This window comes from Mycteria americana, chromosome 1 (genome assembly GCF_035582795.1).
Source record: "Mycteria americana isolate JAX WOST 10 ecotype Jacksonville Zoo and Gardens chromosome 1, USCA_MyAme_1.0, whole genome shotgun sequence".
Classification (NCBI taxonomy): Eukaryota; Metazoa; Chordata; class Aves; order Ciconiiformes; family Ciconiidae; genus Mycteria; species Mycteria americana.
The window spans coordinates 50,352,937-50,375,535 of NC_134365.1; the positions used below are offsets into that span (position 1 = coordinate 50,352,937).

A 22,599-nucleotide genomic window follows, 5' to 3' on the forward strand; every position below is an offset into this window, starting at 1 on the left:
CCCAGCAAAAAAAGCACAGCTAGGGAAAGCCGGTCTGCTACAGAGAAAGGTTTAGGCCTTCAGTAATGTCTAAACAAATGGCAACAAGCCACTCGGGTTGAGTTTTTTTTCCTCGAGAGATTCCAGACTGCTCTGAGTCCAGTAAGCAAAAACTGCCACTGGGGAAGGCAGACATATTTTTCTTTTATCTTGAGAAATTGTAGATGTTATTCTATGTTCTGTGGTGGAGGAAAAGTTTCTTGAAGCAACTGGAAGGTCCCCATCAGTGAGATACTGAGAGAAAGGCTCTAAGAAAGCAATCCGATTGCTCTTTGAAAAGACACTAGAGTCAGATGGGCATTACAGAGACACATTACATACAGACATTAAAACATTAAAAATAATATTACAGCCCACTTCCAAAACTGTAACACTGGATTAGCTACTAGTTGCTCACTATGATATCTAAAATGTTGTTCTAGTATCGAAGTATTTGACAAGTCCACTGGACCTGGCTGAGCTGACCCTAGTAGATGGCTATGGTGAAGGTAATCAAGTCATCCTCTAGATTTATTTTTGCAGCGTGTAGGCACATATTGAACTATGAAAGGGGTAAAGCTGGCTATGATAAAAGAGGATAAAGGGAGAGAGAGAAAGAACTATTTACAAGGAAGTATGACATTCTCCAACTCTCTTCAAGCTGAGAAAAAAACCCTTGGAAACCACTGAGAAGAAGGGAGCAGTCACAGGCTGGGTGGTGCAGCTCATGACTGCTGAGTATTTGTGGGGTGCGGGGAGAACAGCAATCATTTTAATGTAGTAAATAAATAGCTTTTGGAAAAGCTACATTTATTTACTAAAAAATATCATATATACAAAGGGTATATTTTGCTTATCCAAAAAAAAAAAAAAAAATTTGGTCCTTTACTTCCCAATGTGTTTACATCACTTCTCTACAGAGTCTGACACACGCTAACATCCTAAACATTTCTGGAGTTCAGACATCTTATACCATAATCATACTTTTTTGCTAGATCTTCAAACAATTGGCTGCAGCAATGCATTTCACTGTCTGGCTTGTGAAGGTTTTGGGCACCCTTGGCAGCTACAGAACAGAGGTTTGGCTCTGCCTGCTGGCTAATCCACCACCTTTCCTGAAAAAGCCCTTTCCTTTTGGTGCAGATCCCTGGTCGACCCAGCCGAGCAGCAATGTTGAGTGCAGCAGGGAGAACTCTCTGCATTTCAGTTCCCCCACAGGAATGTCTGGGGCTGCTCCTCAGGAAACATCCTGCTCTAACCCTGCAGGCGGCTGAGGAAGCAGGGAATGTGCTCCTGAGGCCAGCACACCATCAAGAAATGTTCATCTGCAGGTCTGGGTGTATTTGTTTACTACTTTGATCAAAGGCAACAGCAGAGCCTTCTCAGTAATGGTGGATTTCATTTACAGCACCCTTTCCCTCTCTAGACTCCTCTCAGCCTGTCTCAGCATGCCACCCCACCATGCCACTTAGCACCTCCAGCAACATTTTTTCTTCTTGTGCTCTTTCTCATGTTTTCTTCTTTTTGTTTTGTGTCTTCTCTTCCAGATAAAGATGAGACTGTTATCCAGGGGACCCATAAGCAAATAACATCTATTTCATTTCCTTTTCTTGAGAAAGTGCAGGTTACTGATGCTGGGCTTAGACGGAAAGAAATGTAGGCAGCTTCTCACTTTGGCTACCATGAACAAACAGTGTTCGCACGTCTGTAGACAGCAGTAAGACGTGACTTTTCAAACCTCCCCATGGCCAAAGTCAGTACGAGCATATATTTTCTCCAACTATTTCAGTGGACTTTGAATCAGACAGATGGACCTATAGCATAAGACAGCGAGGGATGTCTATCCCTACCCGTTCTGATCTTTGAACTTTCCCAACATCATCAGGTGACCAGTAAAGAGATCTCTCCTTCCTGACTGCTGCACAACACACCTTTCCAAAAGCCCTGTTCTTCAGCAGCTACTTCTTTTGTCATTGGGTCTCTAATTTCGGTTAACTTCCCAGCTACCCAGAGTTTTACCTTGCAGTAGTCCCTGAGAGGGGTTCACCAGTTTTCACTCACTTCCACTCAGCCAGTCCTTCCCCCCAACCAGATACTCTTTTTGAGACAGAGGAATATTTGAACCCAAACTTCAGGAGCGAGCCCTGCCAAAAATTCTTCTTAAGATAAACATGACCGCCCCTCAGCTTCTGCTAACAGCTGTTACAAGAGAACAGAGCTGCTCATGCAGGGTGAGAGGACAAGCTTGTGTTTCGACTTTTCTGGCAGTATGATGAAAATAGGGGTTTGATATGTTGTGGAGGATTTGTAAAACTGAATGTTGAATTACAGAGTCTTTTTTCTTTTTTTTTTTTAATTTTTATTTCAGCTGGAAACTAATGAATAAAGTGGTAGTTTACAAGCTGTCCAAAGCTGAATGCATGGAACATTTCAAAGAAAGAGTATATAAAAAAGCATCATATTTATCTCATGAAGTTATAACATGGGCAGTAATTTATCAGAAACCTTCCTCTGTCATTTCATGCACAATTCTTTCCAGTCCCTGCTATGTGGTATATTAACAATCCCTTTCTATCCAAAGCAGCGGTAAGACATGTTTCAAAACAGTGCACTTTTGTAAGACTTTGTGTGAGCTTTCCATTCTGTAGGTCTTACTAGAACAGGATGATGAATACAGTCTAGCTTGTTTGAATGTTGCAAGCAGTCAACAACGTTTCTGTGGCATGTGGTGACTACAGAGCCTACTATAAAATACATGGAAGGTTGTTGATATGAGAAGGTACAGTGCTGGTAAAACTGGACAGCTGTAGCCCTGAAGAATTCTTCTACAAAGCCACAGCAGGGAAAAAACCACACTTCAAATCCACTTAAGAGCTTTCTGACACTGGCTTGAGAGCCCTACCTGCAACAGTAAAGTGTATAGCTTAGATACCAACAGTTTTAATTTTTGACCTGACTCCTAGACTGCCAACCTGGACACCAGGCAGCTGGGGAGGATGCCGGGGATGCGGCGATGGGGAGGACCGCCACAGCTCCCTGCCCAGTGCCCCGCAGAACCAGCACGTGGTGACCACTTCCCGGTGCTCATGGTCCAGCAGCCTCTGAGCTAGAGACAGACTGCTCCTGGCCACCAGTCCCCCAGCCGCCTGTGCTCCCCCACGTTCATTGAAATAGATGCTGTGACAGGCTGGGAAACCTTGGCATTCCTTGGGACACCATGGTTGTGTGGCCCTGGGTTTTAAGCAAGCGTTCTCTCCTCTTTTGATCAACATCCATGTTCTCTCTTCCCCCTCCCCCTTTAATTTTGAGATTTGATTTTGTTTAACCCTGAAATGCACAGGGAATAATCTAGGTTAAAAAAAAAGAAACAAAAAAGGACCCCCTCCCTACTCCATCTTCAGACACTTCTGCAGCAGCAAACCTGAGCGTGGTTTTTCCGTTCAAAGCCACAAACTGGCCTGAGTTTGCTAAAACCTGGGCTAGCACACATGTAACCTTCAGCATGCCTGTGAACTGCCCTGCAGCTTGAGAAATTTGGAGCTAGTCTGCCTATTTTCCCCCAGGAGTCCCCCAAATTTGCTGCCAGCACCACCGGTGCCTTTGCGAGCCCCAACACCGCCCCTTCGTGGCTGGAGCCGTCCTGCGCGGGGCTGGGCCGGTGGCTTTGCGAGCTGCTGCCTCACACACTAAAACTGGAAAGCACCCATGTGTCTATGGAAAGGGGTGGGCTCCCCCTGCCATCCCACCCTCTCCCCCTAAATTCCGGTCGAGCAGGAGATCAGACTGAACGGGCTGTGTGTCCCCCTCCAAAAGAGACTTTGCCTACTCCACCCGGCATCCATGCCTTAGTCCTGAGCGGGCAGGAGCTCCAGGTGGTCACACAACTCTTTTATGACATTTTATCAACTTTCATTTTGTTCTCTGAAAACCAAAGGTCTGCTTAAGTGTGCGACTGCTTTCTCTTCCAGGCAATATGGGACAGCAGACTCAGTGCACATGTGTGCAGGGCAGGGGAAGAGGCAACGATGGAGCAGGGCAAAAGTGCCTGTAGCACGCCTTTGCATCTCCTCACATTCCTGGTAGGACCACGCTATAAGTTAGAGCACTTGCACAGTTGCTATATTCTGCTTTTTGCAGCAGCCAAGAATATTCAGCACACAGCCCCCTCCCAGCCTGAGCATGACCGTCACCCAGTCCCTACCCAAAGGCTGCTGGAGGTGTGGACAAGAGCCATTTTCCCCACGCATCCCCGTCTAGGATCCCGCTCTCCCTTCATCGATCCAAGCATGAACCACCAAGGGCCACCACCAGCCACGCAGTCCCTTCAGTCTGCTGGGGTGGTAAAAAGAGCGCTCAATCACTTGTTCGGGATTTCATTTCTCCATTGAAACTTGAAACACTTTGGCATGAACAGTGTAACCAGATGTGGCCAGGCTCTGAGACCCTTGCATATCCCAGTACCTCCCTTTTTAATGTAATGACAGGATTAATACCTGAGCAAACATGTAAGGCATTGGTCTCGCTCACCTAGGTGGGAACATCCCTTGCTCCTTGGTGCCAAAGTGAGGATGTGTTTCATGACTTCTCTGCTCTCTGCAGCAGGCTTTTTGTTATCACATTTTCTCTTTTCCAAGCCTTCTACCTTTTTTTCCTCCAAGAAGCTGATGGCTCCTTTATCAGAACCAGTCAGTGCAAACTGCTGGATGACACAAACCAGACGGCCTGCATCCGCTGCAGACTGGGACAAAAGATGGAAGCAAAAGATAATAACGAAGCACAGCTGGCTGATAAGCATGTTTAAACTTTGCAGAGATTAGCTGTGAGAACAGGAAGGAGTTCTTTCTCTCCCTTCTGTTTGTTTAGCTTTCCTTAATTGTTTATTTTTAGGATGAAAAACATGCCCGTTCAGACTTATCAAGCAAGTTAAAGCAAGGCACAGGGAGAAATTTGTCTCATTAGAAACGTGAAAGCCCCATCGCAGCCAAAAAGTAAACAGGACTTTCCATTTCCCAGAGCCACGTAAGCTGGCGAAGGGCTGCTCGGCTCTTGGCCGTCCTCGCTGGCGCTGGCCGGGAGCTGGGGCCGGTGCGGAGCAGCGAGGAGCAGCGAGCTCAGCCCGTGGGTCCGCCTGGCTCCCCTGGCTCCGCGACAGGGAGAGGGAGGGAAGGGGACTGCACAAGCGCCACCTCACTTACGGATGGGATACAGCAGCGCCGGCAGATTTCGTAACTCCTCTCGCACGGCAAAATGCTCCCGTTGTTTACCTGGGCCGTTGCAGCGTGCGCTGTAAGTACGGGTTATTCAGCAGCGAGCCTCTCCTGAAGTCCGCGAGTGAGTGTCTGTGCCTGGTTTCCACAGATGTAAAAACAAGCTCTGGAAAAGAAGTGTTTTTGTAAGGGGAACAAGCAAACAAAACACGTTTGAAGGAAGCGTTGCAGTCTGAGGGACTGACGCTGCTGCCGCAGGATGACATGGAAGTTTTCCTGATGTGCTGCAAAGTGGGGAGACCCAGGCTGCCACCAGCAGCTGAACTGCCATTGCAAATGGGGTCTTTCACTGCCCTTCTTCCTCTGTGTGCCCTGTGCTGAAGGCCAGTCCCTAAATCTGAACCAGCCTCTGATCAGTTCCCACACCTGCAAACCTGCAGCCCCTTCTGTGGATCCCTGCTGGTGCGAAAGCTGAGAGATCAGATCGGCGGTATACAACATCTCACATCTCCCTCCTTTCTGACTGACAGCGCACGCAGGAGGTCCTGCGTAACACGCTTGTACAAAGATTAAAGCAGAAACTCTAGCTGAGCTCCGTGTTCGCACCTGGTAATGGTATGAATGAAGAAAGAGGCAGCAGGGTCAGCTGTACTCTGAGTGCCTTATGCTACCCCGGAGAGGCAAAGCTATGGTGGAGCTGGGCTTCCTCTGGCTTTGCACCCTTATGGCCCTGCCAGGCAGGCAGAGGCATGCACTGAATGTCATCACCCTTCGCTGGCACCACTAGAGCTCAGACACTCGTAACGCTTTGTGTTATAAGACTTTGGTTCAGGCCTTCAGGACTATTCCTTCACTGGTCACGAGGGGCTTAGACAACACCAGACCAGGAGGGTAATTCTATGATGCTACCCTCCTACTTTACCTTTAAAATAGTACCAGCATGAAATGGAGAACTAAACAGAGCTGCTGAAGTCAGATATTCTCTCTCACCAGTCATCTTCAGTGGGGAGAGGAGGGGGGAAAAGTTTTGTTCTGTTTATCAGAATATATTAAGAGACTATTACACTAACACGTGGACAAAGAAAGTACAACTGATGAAACAATGTGCTTCTTGTGTTTTAAACGATGTGGTTTGTTCACATGAGCCACCCTTTTGGATGGCTACACAAACTTGTTTGCAAGGCTCACAGTGCAAATGTACAGAACCCAGCTGTACTCATAAAGCTTGTTAGTTATGTTGAAGCCTGGCAATCCCCATGACTCAGCTGAACACCAGCCTGCTGCTTCCTCTATTGTCCCCCCTGTTCTTGCCACTGCAAGAATTTTAGTTTCACGTACATTTATAAAAAAAAATCATTTTTTTGCTTAAAAAAAAAAATAAATCTCTAGGAGTTGCGTAATATCTCTGAAAAGCCTGCACTTGGCTCCAGAAGCCTCTTCAGTGCAATGATGTGAACTTTTGTTAATCCTACCGGCACTGCAGCCTCCAGAGGGCTGTGCTGCTCGGGCTCCACCGGCCACGTTGCCGGGCAGGAAGGCACTGGGTGGCCGGGGGCCGGGGAGGGCAGCCAGCTAACGCCAGCACACCGCCCAGCTGTGCACAACGGCCTGGACCCTGCGAGCGCTGCAGAAATGCTCGTCAGAGAACACTGTTTCTCTGACTTAGACTGCAGGAGGGTGATGAGAATGATGATTTATTTCAATAGGTATAGCAGATGAGGGCACCTGTTAGGACCGAAGCCTCCTAGGTAACTATAATCAGCAGTAAAACACAATGTTTCCCCTGAAAAGCTTCCTATCTTATTATACATACTACTCCAAAACTATTACAACGCATTTGTTACTGTCTGGGTTCATTTATATAAATGACAAGTATTTTAATAAGTACCTTAAGTACATATCAAAGATTCAAAATGACACTAGGAATTGCAGGTGCTTTGTGGATGTCTATTTTCTGTAAGTTCATGTTTTCATGATAGCTTATGTAAGATGGAGATATTAATATACCATATAAGTGACTTGAAGGCTTGCATACTCCCGGCACGTGTTTTCAGATTTCTACATTTTAATAATGTAAAACAAGCTGGATCAAATTCATACACTAGTGGTACTTGTGTGCTTCGCTGCAGTTGCTGTCTCAGAACCCAGAACATATCAATTCCCTTGTACGAATTGATCTTTTTGTTTTCTAGGAGGGAGGATAGAAGGAGCAGATTTGAGGTGCCAAAAGGTGAAGGACAGGTACTGATGTAGGAAAGCAAAGCTTCAACCAAGAAAAGTACCAGCGGGTCCATGTGGCTGCTGTGAGACCTGGTTTATTACCTTTGTACAACATGTGCTTCCACATAGGAGAAACAGGAATAGGAGCACTGATAATCCACAGCCCAGCATGTTGTAAATAAATAATTGTGTTGGCAAGATAATGAGGTACAATACCTGATAAGTGCAATTTTTTTCACTGTTTTAAATAGGTCACATCTTTCCTCTCTAACTCTGAATCAAATTTTCCTCTGTGCTGAGGGCCAAGCATGTGACTCTTTGTAGCTGTAAAAAAGAAAGCAGCAGCAGACCCTTGGGGTATAGAGATATTACAGCAGCCACACAACACATTTCTGCATTCAGAAAAGCTTTAGTGTTGCGTCAGGCAACAGCTACTAAGCAGGGACATATGATTTTTTTTTTTTCACTTTGTCAGAAGAAAATGTGGAACTGATAAGAAACACCTGTGGTAATGGAAAGCCATCTCAGAAACCAGGGTTTGTTTAGGTGATGAAGAGATAAAATCTAACAGCATGTGTTGCAAGGCAAGATAATCTTGAACAGAATGTCTGTTTAAAAAAAAAGGAAGAAGAAGCAGTAGTATGTTTCAGGTAATCGGCTTTCTGTGCAAAGAAAGGTCCTAGAGGATCATAAGGCAACATTGGTGCAGTATGTAAAACTGCATGAGCTGCATGGATGTTGTTCATTCATTTTTCTTCATGGAAACATGGTTTCATTTACATTTTATTTGCATCTTGTAAATATTTTCCTAGAACCCCAGCAGGACACTGGAAAGCATAAAAGCACACATTACCAGCTGAACATATGTAACCAAAGCTTTCTCTTTGCTTACAACTCAGCCTATTCCATGTGCTCTGATTTAAAGCCCTGTAATACACTTACCACATAGGAATTCTGTTTAGCTACATTTAACTTCTTTGAGGGAAGATTTGTCAGATCATTTGTTTTACTCAATGCATACATATTTTCATGCCTTTGTCCTGGCTGATGTGAAATAAGCATTTTTAAAGGAAGTCGATCTCAATATTTCTTTCCATAGTCTGGAATGAATGAAGTAGTTAAATGATAAATACTGGGAAATGTGCAGTACAGTGTGATTTAATTGAAACATTGCCATGATTCTATGCCTCAGTGTTGTGGCATTAAATCAGTCAGAAGACAGAGGCAGACTGCCGGTGTGTGCGATGCCCAGAGGAGGCAGCAGTTCCAGTAATAATTTTAGAGACTGTAAAGTGACTCTAAAATGGAAATCTCAGCAGCAGTTCTAGGAGGGCCCAGCCGAAAAAGATACAGAAGCGCATGCCCGGTTTTAAACACACAAGCAGTCCCAAAATCGATGAGACCACCCACAGGCTTACAATCCCTTGAAGAATTGAGCCCTTAATTGCTCAGTAACTGCTGCAAAAAGACATCAAGTTTCCTTTGTGTTACTTAATATTAAAAAGGGCTTTGCCAACATAAAACACTGGAGGAGCCCAACCCAAGCCAAACGGGTAAAGCGAGGAACCAAAGCAGCCTTGCAGGAGCGCTGCCTTTTGCTAAAATGCTCCCCTGTTTCAGCCCACCTTGAGTTGCTCCTCCTGTTGAGATCCATGCTCAGCAGCACTCATTTTAGGCAGAACCACTAAATTACAATTGCTTCCTCCTTTGAATGACGAGCAATTGACAAGTTCTGGAGGTTTGGGGATTTTTTCTTTTGGATACAAAGTCCTAATCAACCCCTTCTTAGCAAAAAAGTTATATCTGTAGCAAATCTTTTTAAGACCTACTTGGGGTGCCAAGCTTCTTTGTCTGCAAGGACATTGCTACAGCTTCTCAAACTGTGTTACATGAGTGGCAAATGAACTTTAATGAGCTGATCCTTTTGCAGTGTATGAGGCAGGGAAGTGTTAATATCTCTGCCTTACAGATGGGCAACTGATCTGCAAGGGGTCAGAAACCTCAGCTGCAGAAAATCTGGAAAGCTGAGCTGACTTTATTGGAGCTGTGCTGATTTATACCAGCTGAACATATGGCCCCAGAAGATTAAGTAGTCTGTGTGAGAAATCTGTGGTACATCTGGGACACTCCAGGGCCTGAGTCACAAGATCATCCTTCCTGCCCATAATGCTTGCAAACATGCCTCTACTACGCAGGAGCCTCTGCTAACTATTTCTCTAACCTCTTGGCAAAGCAATAATGAAATTGTTTGAATGACTGAGCCCAGGGAAAGTTGGGGTTAGCTTACGCTGTTGACAAAACCGCTTTCTCTGGTTACTTTGTGCATGACATTATTTTGCATGGGTAAGCCAAAACTATATAAAATATTGGATTATTGTATTTGCAGTCATATTCTAAACAGAGACATAGCAGAAGGAATTTGCAGTCCAACATGGGGAATGAGTCTGTCAAAATCATACAAAATGGGATCTGCGTTTCCTTTTTGCCTCAGTCCTGTGCCATACTGTATATGAGTAGCTGAGGGCCAATACGCCACTGCAGAGGTGTTTCCCTCTGTACGCTTTTTTTATCATCAAGGGTTTTATGTAAGCCCAGAGCTGGCATATGCATCCTAGCTATCTTTTGCCCGGGCAAGAGGGAATTTTTGGAAATACAAAAGGTCTGAATAAAGTCACATATATACTTTAATAGCCTATTAAAGCACAATTGTTTTGTAACTGGGACAGCTGTTCTAGCCACTGCAATATTTATTTAACTATTGCTCCAGGACAGAAAAAAACCAAACCAAAACAAAAAATCCCCCAAAAACCTTAAATCATAAACCCAGTCTAAATCTTATTCAAACAGGTTTCCAAAAAAATATGTTGGGGTGAAGCCTGCGCAGTTTGTGGGGAAAAAAACAGTGAAGCTGTTCACTTGCCATGTGGGTTACTGCAAGCGTGGGTTTGCTACTGCAAGTTTACTCACTTGATGTGTGGGTTACTGTGATACTCCAGGCATGGTTTCAAAACGATACAATGCTAACTGGTTACAACATTCATGTTCCAATTATAATTTCAGATAATGGTACTGAGGAGAAAGGTAATGGCACCTATCAGTCAGAAGTAACAGAAAAATATAATGAAAGTTCATTTAGAACTTGGTTTATTCTGCATAATATTTAATTAGCAAAAGGTTTTATATTGGGGGGATCAGTATTGCAAACGACATGAAACAGTCATTGGCAAATAAGCAACACTGTACGGCGTTCCTAATTCCCAAGGGGAAAAGTAAAATTGAACTGTATTAAGAGGAAAAAAAAGAAAAGATCTTCTTGAACAAAGGAGAAGAACAAACACATACCCCACAACACTAGTCTGGAAAGTGAATGAAAAATGTAATCAAACTATTCTGGAAGTTAAGAAACACAAAACTTCTTTACCAGTTTTCACAAAAATATGACAGACAACTTGCAAGATTTTTAGAGGATTAATAACATCTTATACTGTGAGCCACATTTATCCCAAACTCCAGAGTATTTATTTTAGCAGGATTTATTTTTAAAACACACTTTCAAACATTTGTTAAACTACCTACTGAAAAGGGGTAAACATTAAGTGACCCTCCAATAAGGAGGAAAAAAAAAAAGGAGAAGAGTTTGCTCAGCATCCATTTCCAGCCTGTTATTCAACAAGGAATCAACATCTGAAAGCAGTTTTCCAGTGCTCTGCGTAACCCAGCACCACCACCTGCTGTTTGGGAAGGAAGATTCAATTTCCCTTGTCTTGCACATTAAATCTCCAGTACCATGCACGCAAAGAGAAATCACCCATTTCAAACATTCAAAGAAGAGGAGGAGGACAAACAAACAAAAAAAAAGAAAGCAGAATTTCCCACCCCCAGTAATGTATGGGAGAGGCAGCTCTGCCCATTTTAACCACGGGGCGACCCTTCCTCGGATACGGGGTGAAGAAGCTGAGCTGGTCACACCAGCCTTAACAGCATGCTGCTTCTGCTCTCTTGGCTCTGGGTTCCCACGAAAATATAGGCTTTGGCAGTGCATATGACTTGCCTCCAGTGTGCTACCTATCTTCCCCCAAATCCTGCAGCTTGCTAGCAAAATAGCTTATGTTGGCTGTTTTTCGGCTCTTCTGCCCGTGGGGGCCGCTGAAAGTTCCTTGCATGGTGCTTTCATGGGGAAGGTCAAATGAATACTGGCCTCCCAGTATTCCCATTCATTATAAACATGGAACACGGTAAGGTCCGAAGCTTTTCCTTCAGAAAACCTGGTGAGTAAGCCCCTCATCCCTTCCCATGGATGGGATGGAAAGGAGAATCTGTGCCATTTCCTTTTTATTAGTAATGGTCCAAAAAGAAAGAAAATTGTAGCGGAGTAGGCCCTAAGAAAGCCAGGGGAAGCTATGCAATACCATTCTGCTGCCTGTATCCACAGATGCAGCTAAAAGCTGTGTTGGCTGCACCTGAGAATTCGACCTGCCTCCGGACTGCAAGAGAAACTGAATTACAACCGATGGGAAGAACTGTGGGGGAGCCACATTCCATACGGGCTGTTAAATCACGGCCCAAAAGCTGCCTCTTTTTTCCCACCAGCTTTCCCTTTAGACAGGTAAATCTCCAGCTAGCCATTTAGGTCTATCCGCATATCTAATTCTTTCCAGGACTGATGCTCTGTCCTATATCTTGTGCAGACACGCACAGAGCATGTTTAAAAGGGCTTGTCATTGATTAATGGCAAACAGTGCAATTCTTAACAGATAGTAAAACATCCCCCTGCTGCTAATCAGTACTGTCAACGATCTGTGATGTTAAGCATGTGCGTTTCTGTCACAAGGCTGGTGAAACTCCATGGTTTGGCTGTGGTGTCTGCAATTCTCATTCACCCCAAGAAGCAAAGAATTTGGGGTTTTGCAGGTGGGGAGTTGTTTTTTGTTGGGGTTTTTGTTGTTGTTGCTTCCCCCAAAACCGATAATTTCATGCTTTAAGGCTACTATTTCTGCATTGTCTGTTTCCATTCAGCTCCGAAGTCCAGGTGATGAGGTTTCGTTTTATTTGCATGCCCAGCGCACACCTGGAAGTTGTAGAACTAAGCTCATTATCAGGCTGATGCAGGTTACATTTTTCTCCTCTGCTGCTCTGCAATCCTAGAGCTGTTGCATGAAGCACAGCACAGCCTGACTCCCTTGGAGCATCCAGACCTTGGAAGAGCTCCGGTTTGCAGTTTCTGCCCTCCCTAATTTTCCCATTTGCTTAAAACGTTAAAACTGCTGAAGGCAATTTTAAAAGTAGAGGGTTTATGGGGTTTTCCCCCCAAAATGGAAGCAATACATCCTCTGTATCAACAGAGCTGAAGGTACTTCAGTTGGCAGTTGGACCAGTTGGGTGGCACTAGAGCTGTTGGAGGAGGCACCCAGGAGGCTGCCTGTCCTACCACCATGGAGGACAGCCCTACAACAGGAACCCTCGATGAGGTTGAGGAGTAAATATTGGACACAGAAGTTGGAGATCTCTTTCCAGCTCTTTTCTGTACCTACCCCTACAGCAGGGATGCACTGGGAACACAGTTTGCAGCAACAGCCATTGGAGTGAATTAGCATACGGGGGGGAAGACTTTATATCCACCTGATAGCTGAGATGTGGATCAGACAAGGATTGCTTCCCCGTTTCGTAGACACCTGAGCCCATGTTCACCTTCACTAACTCCAGGGACTTCTAGAAGGTGATCAGGTTTTAAGTACTGACCTGTTTCTGTGGGCTGCAGTAAGAGCTAAGGGCAATTATGTTTTAAATTTAGGTGCCCCTGTGCAGTGCCCTCGTTCAAGTGCCCTAAGGCTGGAGGCTGCATCTCTACTGGCACCCCAAATGACTGCAGAATCAGAGAGAACACATATATGTTGAAATTGTTGTGTGTGTAAAATTAATATGAAACTAATACCTAAAAATATATCTAAATTTTTGTAAGCACTAAATGTACGCAGGAGAGGTCTGGAATATTTCCTACTGTAACCAGCAGTGGATTTTTGTAGTGGAAAAGCTGCAACGTTACTTAGAAAATACATAGCAATAAAAAAATCTGATGAATCCCTGCAATGACATACTACAGCACTGAACTTAACAGTGACTTTCAGTCTGGGTATGCTGGGAATTCCCCTTTTGACATGTTTAGGATTTTTTTAAAAAAACAGGACATCTTTTAATGGCAAATATGCAAACTGTCAATTGCATAACATGGACTGTAAACATGATGGAGGTCTTACTTCACTGTGCAATTAAAAGATCAAGGTATTTTCACTTTAGTTAGCTTAAGGAGACTCTAAATATAGAGATTTTTAAAAATCCTATTGCTAAATACTTTAAAATAAATCTGGTGTTCTCCAACTCTTGTGACTGTGATTAACTTTATTTATTTAAACTGTTTATTATTGGATCAGCAGAGGTCAAAAGGTATCATCTATCCATCCTTTCTACCTAAAGAAAATTCCACTCTGATGCCTCTGCATGCTCTCCCTTGCCTTTTAAACATATTTTTAATAAAAGTGGACTTCATGATAGCCTTACAGGCATCTAAGTCCACACACATCAACATTATCAAGGTTTATCTGGTTATTCACTAACCATGCAAGAAGAAGATGGCTCTCAACATTATGACTGCCAGAGAAAGAGTCCCTTGGCATAGACTGAATATGAGTATTGAAGAGAAAAAGAGACTGTAATGTGATAGGAAGTTGGCGATGAATTTCTGATAACTTGTTATGACTTAAATCTAAGGGAAAGAGACCTTGCAGGCCCTTAAATGTTCCATGCTATATGGAACATTTTATTATTTTAGAGATCAATCTGAGTGAGATTTTCTAGTTTCAGAAATGCCTCTTTCCTCACTAAAAACATTAGGTTTTTGTCGAGCCTGAGCTCCTTCGGAGATGAGGACAAACGCTGAGGTACTTTGGTGAGCGAATCCTCTGCCAAGTTCAGGTCTTCCAGTTTAATCATGTTACCAAAAGCTGCCTTCTTAATCCCCTTCTCAGTAATTTGATTATGACTGTAATTTGATTATGACTGAGATCAAGCTTTTCTAGCTCTGACAGCTCAATGAAGACATCAGTAGGAATTACTGTTATTTTGCTGGCTGCTAAAAGTAATTCCTCAAGGGCGAGGGGGAGAACTGTGGGAATGAATGCTCCGCAGTTGACTGAAGTTCATCTTCGTTGTGTGCAAAGATGTTAGGGAGGGAAACGCCGCTTTGGGGAAGGGTGAGTTAACCTGCTACTGTGGAGGCTCAGTGCCACCAGGCTCCTGCACTGAGTCCAAGCCCGCTCTGCTACACTGTGGGTGCTGCTGCTGCCTAGCCCCAGCTCCACGAGGGCAGCGGGCAGATCTGCCGGGATGCTCCCAAGATTATTGTCACACGTATGAAGACATATGAGCTTTTGCAAGCCTTCGTAGGCTTTTTTTATAGCTCCATCACTGAGCTGCTTGTTCTTCAGGACTGAGAAGTCTGGTGACAAATACTCCTTCAGGAGACCCAGCTGGATGAAATCTATCCTGTTATTCATAAGCAGTAAATATCTGGTACTAAAGGGGATTCCTTCAGGGATATCTGATAGCCTTTTGCCTGAGAACTAAACCACTCTTAAAATAAGATGAGAAAAGTGAAACCACCACTGTTGTCAGCAAAAGAAGAGTTTCAAAACTATTTGTGTGTAAATTCCTTTCTAATATCCATTTAGCTGTAATAGACATTGGCATTTACTTCTCTGTATCAGTAGTATGAACATAAAATTGTTACTATTTGCAGTTAGAGCACTAGTCATCTGTCCTCAATATCTTTCACAAACTAGGTTCTCTAGGTTTACATCATTTGTTTATATTTTGAGCTGATTTTCTCCTTCTCTTTTCTGACTGTATATGATGTATATTCTGACACCAAGATCCCTCTCTAAGGCTCTCTTTGAGCATCTGTTTTCTACATTCTTACAATTTTTTCCAAGAAAGGGAAAATTATTAACTCATGCTTTGATGTATGCTGATGTACGATTTGTTCGTTTGGTAATCACATGCACGTGATGTATAACCACAAAGGAATTTTATACTAATGTGTCTCTAATTATTTATATCCTATGGTTTGGCCATTACTCGCCTATGACTTTCCACCATACATCATCAGCATGTATAGCTACACACCTTATGATAATTATTTTCAAACAGCTTACGCTCAGAATGCAACTAGACGACATTATCTGGAGGGCTCAACTGCCAGAGCAAGCACGCTCTGGGGGGCAAGAGTCATCCTCAGAAAAGTTGGTAATCTGATCGTCTCATCTTCTGCATCTCTATAGCATGATCGCTTTTCTTTACATTTTTCTTCTGCATTTCACTCCCTTTGCTAGCTTACTGCTTGTTTCTGAGCTCTTTCTCTTTGCTTTTGCTCCTTTAATAGTTCTTGGACCATACATCCTTTTCTTTTCTATTTTTTTTTAATGCTTCCCTTTTCTTCCCCTTGGTAGGAGAACGTTAGTGATCCTTCTCCTGACATTTCTTTCTGGACTAACAATCTGACACTCTGGCATGAGAAAACACGCACCCTTGCTTGATTTGTGACTTACACTTCTGACAGTTGGAAGGCGCCTTTGCCTGTCTGTGGAGAGGGAGGGCCTGCTTGGCTGTCCTTGGATGTTGGTAGTGATGCTCCTACCCAACGGACTGGCCTCGATCTCCGCAGGGGCCGCCGCAGAGGCGCGTGAGGGGCAGCAACAAACAGAAGATCACTCAGCAACGCACAGGCTCTATCCTCACGCTCTTCTACAGCGGCGGTCCAACCCACGCATTTCAAGGCTGAACTAGTGCTATTAAGTTTCAAAGGCAAAACTGCATTTTTAAACTTCTCATTGAACTTATGAACTGATCGGAATGTCTTCACTGGAATTTTTCCCGTTTTCAGGATTTTTCCTGTTCCTCCTACATTTGTCTCTGTTAAGGAAAAGGCACAAACACTTCTGGAAAAAAGACAGGAATACATAAAACCATAAGCCATACCGTCTATTAACATAAAAGCCTGTGGATTAAATTTTTAAATGACATAAACTAAGAAAACTTTGCTTGATGCTTCTGCTTCTTTTCTGATTTATACCAGCCCTGGGGACCTGGATCCTCCAGTAACAGAGAATGTAATTTCTTCTTCCGTTATAAATGCTCATGGATTTTGAAGCTATTAAATACATTTGTGGTATTTCAACATGGGTCAGAATAACATTGCTCTTTAAACCGGAAATTGCACTTAACCCACCTTTTAACATACTATCAAGTCATTTCAGTATCTTTAGATGAGATTATCCACATGAGATTTCCTGTGGTGGGGACACCGGGGAGGTGCAGAATTAGTAAAACCTTCTCAGACCAAAACAGTTTATCCACATCTGTTGGAACTGTCTTTTTTTAAATACTGAATTTATGTCTGTCTACTCCAGGAAAGTAGAAAAGAATGGAACATTTATGACAGCTAATTATTTACATCCATACGATTATAATTAAGAAATTAATTTTTGAAATAATTACATTCTTTCCTATCTCCTTGTCTATCTATTCATCCATCCATCATTCGTCAACAGATGAATTCGTCAACAGACAGTCCATTAGGCTATCTAGTGTCTCACAATATTTATTTTGTTTTAACTCCTTGTCCCCTTCTAATTTCTGAAAGTACTCTCATCCCAGGTATTCAGATAGAAAATCTAAGCTTACTTAAAACTCACAGTCTTGTTGTGCAGCTGAGAGGAAGAGAAGTGATATAGCCATAATGATATCTTCATCCTCACCAGGTCAAGGAAAGTTTCTATCCTTTGCTGAAATGGATATTCAAATTAAAAAATGAAAGAGTTAAAATATCTAGCAATTAAATTGAAAATGAAATGACAATATTTCCCGCAATATTCCTTTAGTTTTATTCTTACTTATATCCTGTGAGTATTATCTCCCACAGCCTTTCATTTGAACACAGAATTCAGCTAAATCCACCGTGAAGACTGCTGTCTGGCACTGCCCGCTGCCCCACAGGCAGCAGCAAAGGGCATCCTGGGGGGTTGTGTGCCTTGGGCTACCTTTCCCAAACGGAGTGTTTGCCTGGAAATGTCTCACATTAATGTTGACTTGGAAAAAAACTAAAAGTGAGTTCAAGAAGGGTTAGAGACTTAATAAAGGGGCATGGCTGATGATGCCACCACCTTTGTAAGGGATACGTTTGACAGTGGTTTGAGTTGCTGCAAGACTCATTATTGCTTCATTATTGCAGTCTCAGAAGATAATTTGAAAAGACACAATTGTTTGACAGGAATGAGTCTCTAATTCAATATCCCAACTCTCCATGTCATGTTCCCTACAACTCTGCAGAATAATACCCTTTGGTAATTGCCATAGCCCCTGCTGCCTGCAACCACAATACTCCCAAGCACCTTCCTGCAGAACGTCCCATTTTTCTCTCTTTATGTAAGTTTAACTTCCTGTAACATGCTCCGTTTCTTCCTACGCCACAGGTCTCCTCTGAAAACCCTGCTTTTTCCCAGCACTGCTCCAATAGAGCATCTGCAGCTCTCCTTTCTTCCTCCCGCCTAAGTTTGTTTAGCCCAAAGCTGAGCACAAGATACAAGATGTGCTGGCAAAAGGAGGCTATAACTGTACTGTCTGGCAGACTGCTTCCCCGGCAGGAGCCCTGTCAGGGTTTCTTTTCCTCATCCAGCTGCTGATTTTTTTATGGAACTTGTAAGAACTTAGTATTTAGTTCTCTATCAAATTTGACGGAACTCGGCCAATGGGATTAGAAGGTATAGGGCTGGGAGACAGACAAACAGTATGATTGGGTAACCTTAGTCTGGTTTTTTGAAATGGTGAAAGTAGGATGAAAGTAACTTAAAAATAGCCTCTCTTATTATTAGTTTATGTAGTAGACCATAATTTTAGCAGAAGTTTTCATCCTTTAAGAATTATCTGAATTTTCCAAGGGAAGACCTCACGAATGAGATTAATGTAGAAGTTAGGATGTCTATAGTAAGCCAGATATTTTGAATCTCTCTATCATTAATGGATAAAATTAAATTGCTTTTAGTGCATTATTTACCCCCTTTAAAAAAAAAAAAAAATAAAAAGGATGTCTAAAATAGATTAGCACATGGGATTTCCAAACAAACACAAAATGAACTGCAAAACTTCAATTTTTTCCCGTCATAATTTTATTTTGCAAGCTCTTTCCCCTAATGACAATGAAGGTATGGTTAGGCTTTCTCACACCCTGTAAGTTATATTGCTTCCAAGGAAACAAAGATTATTAAAAGAACAGACTAGAAAAAAAAACCTTTTTAATTAATAGAAATGAATATCCTTATTTATAAGTAAGAGGGAGGGTCATTTTGTTAGCCAGTATGAAAATTAGAAGGATTTTCACTGATTAGTTTCACTCTTTTAATTTAAGATACACATTTCTGGTTATACAGTAACTGCCTAATGATTATGTTAAATAGATTTCCTACGCTACATTTTCGTAGAGATCTTTCATCACCCTGCACTAATGTGTGGCTCTGTTTTACGTATCTGACTCCAGCATTTTTTGATACAGCAATTTACATGGTCATGAAAAAGAAAAAAAAAAAAAAATCCCAAATATTTGCATTTTCAGAGTGCTCTGAACTTTTTCAGCAGTAGTTTCAGTAACAGGACACCAGCTTGACAAGAAGATTGTGCCCGGCAAGTCCTTGCCCTGCAGGAAACGCAAGAACTGTCGCTGCCGTGACACAGAGCCCTGCAGCATCGCAGGGTACCGCCGCAGCCCACGCCCACGTGAGCCCACTGCACGCCCCGGCAGCACCCCACCTGCGCCGCCCACAGCAAGGAAGAGGAGCATGGAAACGCTCTTGGCAGGGACAACAGCGGAAAGGCTCATTCCCAGCTTGGGCCTGTACCTTCCCCGCCAAAGCCCCTCTCCATGGGGGGGGTGCCCCGCGGGCCCCGTGAGAGCTCTGTGCCCGCAGCCCTCTTGAGCCGTATGTGCCCCTTGCCCCGAGGGTCCGCAGGGGTTCTCGTGCTGACAGCTCTCTACAGTCTTCGGAGGACTTCGGGAAGGCTGCTATGCACAGCTCTCTGCCAGGCAGGTTTCCACTTAGATTCCACAGCACCTAAATGTCTATATTAAGAGAGGATGAGGATGGTTTTGCAGTGAAAGCAGAGGACAGGGACTTCGACCCGGGTGCTGTTACAACCCTGACAGGGGCTTTCTGTGAAACCGTAATGCGAGTGTCCCGCTCCTCGCGCCCGCCTACAAATAAATGCACGCAGGCAGCACCGCAGACCCACAGGTACCAGTGGGGCTGGGTACAGGAGCCAGAACCAGGCGGGTTCTAGCCAGAGCCAAACCGAGGGTCAAAAGCATCGTTTTTGGCATTTAATTCCCTTACCCCTAAAGCAGGGCTAAAACCATAATGCTTGCTATTTGTACAGCTTAATTCTTTAGTACTTGCAAACTGCTCTGGGACTGCTGACCAGAAGATCTGTACAAGTGCTTCGATTTCTGAGCCATCTTTGCACAGATTGTCATTGAATTTTTAAAAAGGAAAGAACAATGCCTTTATCAATCACACATCTCCATTAAAAAAAAAAAAACAAACATTTTACTGATTGATTGAAATAATTAGAAAGTAATTATATCACTGCCTAAACACTTTGATTTCAGATACGCAAGATGAAAATCCAGCAGTCATTTTCCTCTTGAATGCTTGAAATAGGAAGGATTGCCTCAAGGCTTTACCTTACAATTATTCCACTGTGTATTCTTTTTATAATCATTTCCACTCCAACTATGTGCTGACATTTACATATTATGTTATAGGTTTCAGCTTGTTCCCAGCTCTGACTCTGTTTTGCACTGTAGGCTAAATTCTTCTGTTATTACTGGTGTTATTTTTCTAATGTGTCTGCCTGAACTGTCCACACCGAAGACACTCTGGTCTGATTATATGCTTTGCTGGGATTAAAACTGGCTCAATTAATAATGGTCAGTGATCAGAAGCACCTCTCAGTTAGGTTACACAGTTTAACACGACAGCATAATTCTTCTGTCTTCTTTAACAAGTCACCTGTCCCTAGAATGACATAGTTCATGATATAAAAAAGGACTAGAGGAAATAAATAGATATTTTGATAATGGCACCATTAAGTAAATGAGCTTCCTTGAGTCTCTACTTCAGGTCACCAAAGAGGTGTGAGAAGCCATGAAGGGTTACAAATGACACTACCTCATCTCACCACCAAAGCACTGAAAGCATATCTGCTCACCAGGCTAATAGCATTTCCCATTCCCATCTCACAATTTCCTGTTGTCTTACCACCTGGCTACACAGCTGAGGTGCAGGGGTTTGTGGTGCTGCATCTCCCGTGAAAGGGAGCCAAAGACAGGCCCAGCAGTCAGAGAGAGTCCTACTCCAAAGCATGGGAGTATGGAGTAAACCTCATTTTACAGCCCATTTATCGGCTAGGGAAATTATCTCCGTGTTCTCAGACTTGATCCAAGTGCAGTAACAGAGGCACAGTGAAAAGCAAAGCTTTCTGTTCAAAAGTGGTTGCAGAGTTTCCACCTTGCCTGCCAGTGAGATAGTACTGCACTGCAACTGGGGAGTGCTGTAAGATTTTCTGAGCTGTGAAAAAATTTCAAGTTTCCAAAAAGGACATGCCTTTCCTATTACATGGGCGAACTTTCAAGCACAGCTATATACCTTCTTTAGGTTACATCCCAGTTCGAAGAAGCATAAAGATTCCCCCAAAGTCTTTTTTCCCCTGAGCTAAGGGGCGATACTCTTCCCACATGTCTTTTTATGAGCCTTGCCACAGTCACAGTAAGAAGTTCCACTTTCACCAATGTCTTTTTATCCTTCCAAGCTGTTTCCCCAAGGAACGGAATGCTAATAAACCCCATGGTTTCCATCCCCTTCCCCATTTCAGTACATAGCTGTCTTCCTGACACACTGCTTTTGGACTGTCTGCTGCCAGCTGACGCTCATCTTATTTGAACCTCTCTCCTCCCCTCACAAATCCTCCCTCCTTTTACTTTTCTTGACTGCTGTTGACAACTGCACCCTTTCCTCCCCCTCAGACTCTCACATTTCCTGTAAGCTTCGATCCTGCCTCCCCTACATACAAGTTCTGGCAAAATATTGCTCAGATACTGTTGGGGTTTTGTTTTGCTGTGTTGTGTTCTGGGTCTTTTAACATTACAAAAAAGTGACTCTTCATTGAAGTCTTAGGATAATAAATTGCTTCCGTTCTGACAACTTTGGCTCCACATGTTGTAACTTTGTCCAGTCTAATTTTGACTACACTGATGCCAATGCCCTCCAAACAGCTCAAGAGTTCAAACTTCAATCTTAGCCTGTCAAACAGAGCAAGTTACCCTCCCCATTGAGTTTGTGGTCAATTCAGTCTTTCATGTTACTCCATGCAATAAGTTTACATTTCTTAAACTTGAAGGTCAGCATCCTGCAGACCAGCTGCAGAGTTCATAACCAATTCAGTCCTCATGCTAGCTCCAAAACTTCTCTTAGTTTCTTATCACAGCACATTTTTTTACCTTGTTTTCCAGGACGTGTTAAAGGCTCACAGTAAAATTATGTCTTACCATTTTTTTACAATGCACAGACTTCTCCCTGGCTTTCAGAAGGGACCTCTCTGACAGAGGCAAGCCTTCTGCTTTTGCACATCATGAATAGTCTCAGATTGCACAGAAAGGATTTAAGACCAAGGCTGGGATAGAAATTCAAGTCTGCCAGCCTAGAAGCTCCAAAACCCTAGAGGGATCTTCTAGCTGAAGTCATCAGCACTCAGACTCACCTCCCCCACTGATCAGTCCTCAGAGAATAATTTTAGGCCTATGCTTGCTCACTTTCCACTCAGCACGGACTACATCATCCCTGTGGGTCACTCAGGAAAGCAAAAATAAATACAGTCTGTGGCAACTCTTCCTAGATCATTCTGTGTCTGCTTTCTGCATCGTAAATGGTGTGTTATACAGCTTTCTTGCCACAGCTGTCTTTTCCAGCTCTGAGTGCTTTATCACTGCACCTATTCTCTCCCATTAGACCGAGGTTTGCATCCAACTGATAAATCTCATAAAGGATTTTCTGGG

The 22,599-nt window shown here is 43.3% G+C and overlaps 1 long non-coding RNA gene across 3 annotated transcripts; it reads right to left on the minus strand.

Annotated features, from left to right (window-relative positions):
* Nucleotides 1–1,873: 1,873 nt before the first annotated feature.
* LOC142407413 (uncharacterized) lies at nucleotides 1,874–16,267 on the minus strand. Of its 3 annotated transcripts, none has more exons than XR_012774938.1 (4): nucleotides 16,046–16,267; nucleotides 5,214–5,391; nucleotides 4,546–4,756; nucleotides 1,874–3,345 (listed from the first exon to the last, which is right to left on the minus strand). It is a non-coding gene; the product is annotated as an uncharacterized LOC142407413 (long non-coding RNA). The 3 variants fall into 3 exon arrangements; XR_012774937.1 differs by lacking the exon at nucleotides 16,046–16,267 and adding an exon at nucleotides 5,652–5,818; XR_012774936.1 differs by lacking the exon at nucleotides 16,046–16,267 and having other exon boundaries at nucleotides 5,214–5,818.
* Between the last annotated feature and the right edge of the window lie 6,332 nt (nucleotides 16,268–22,599).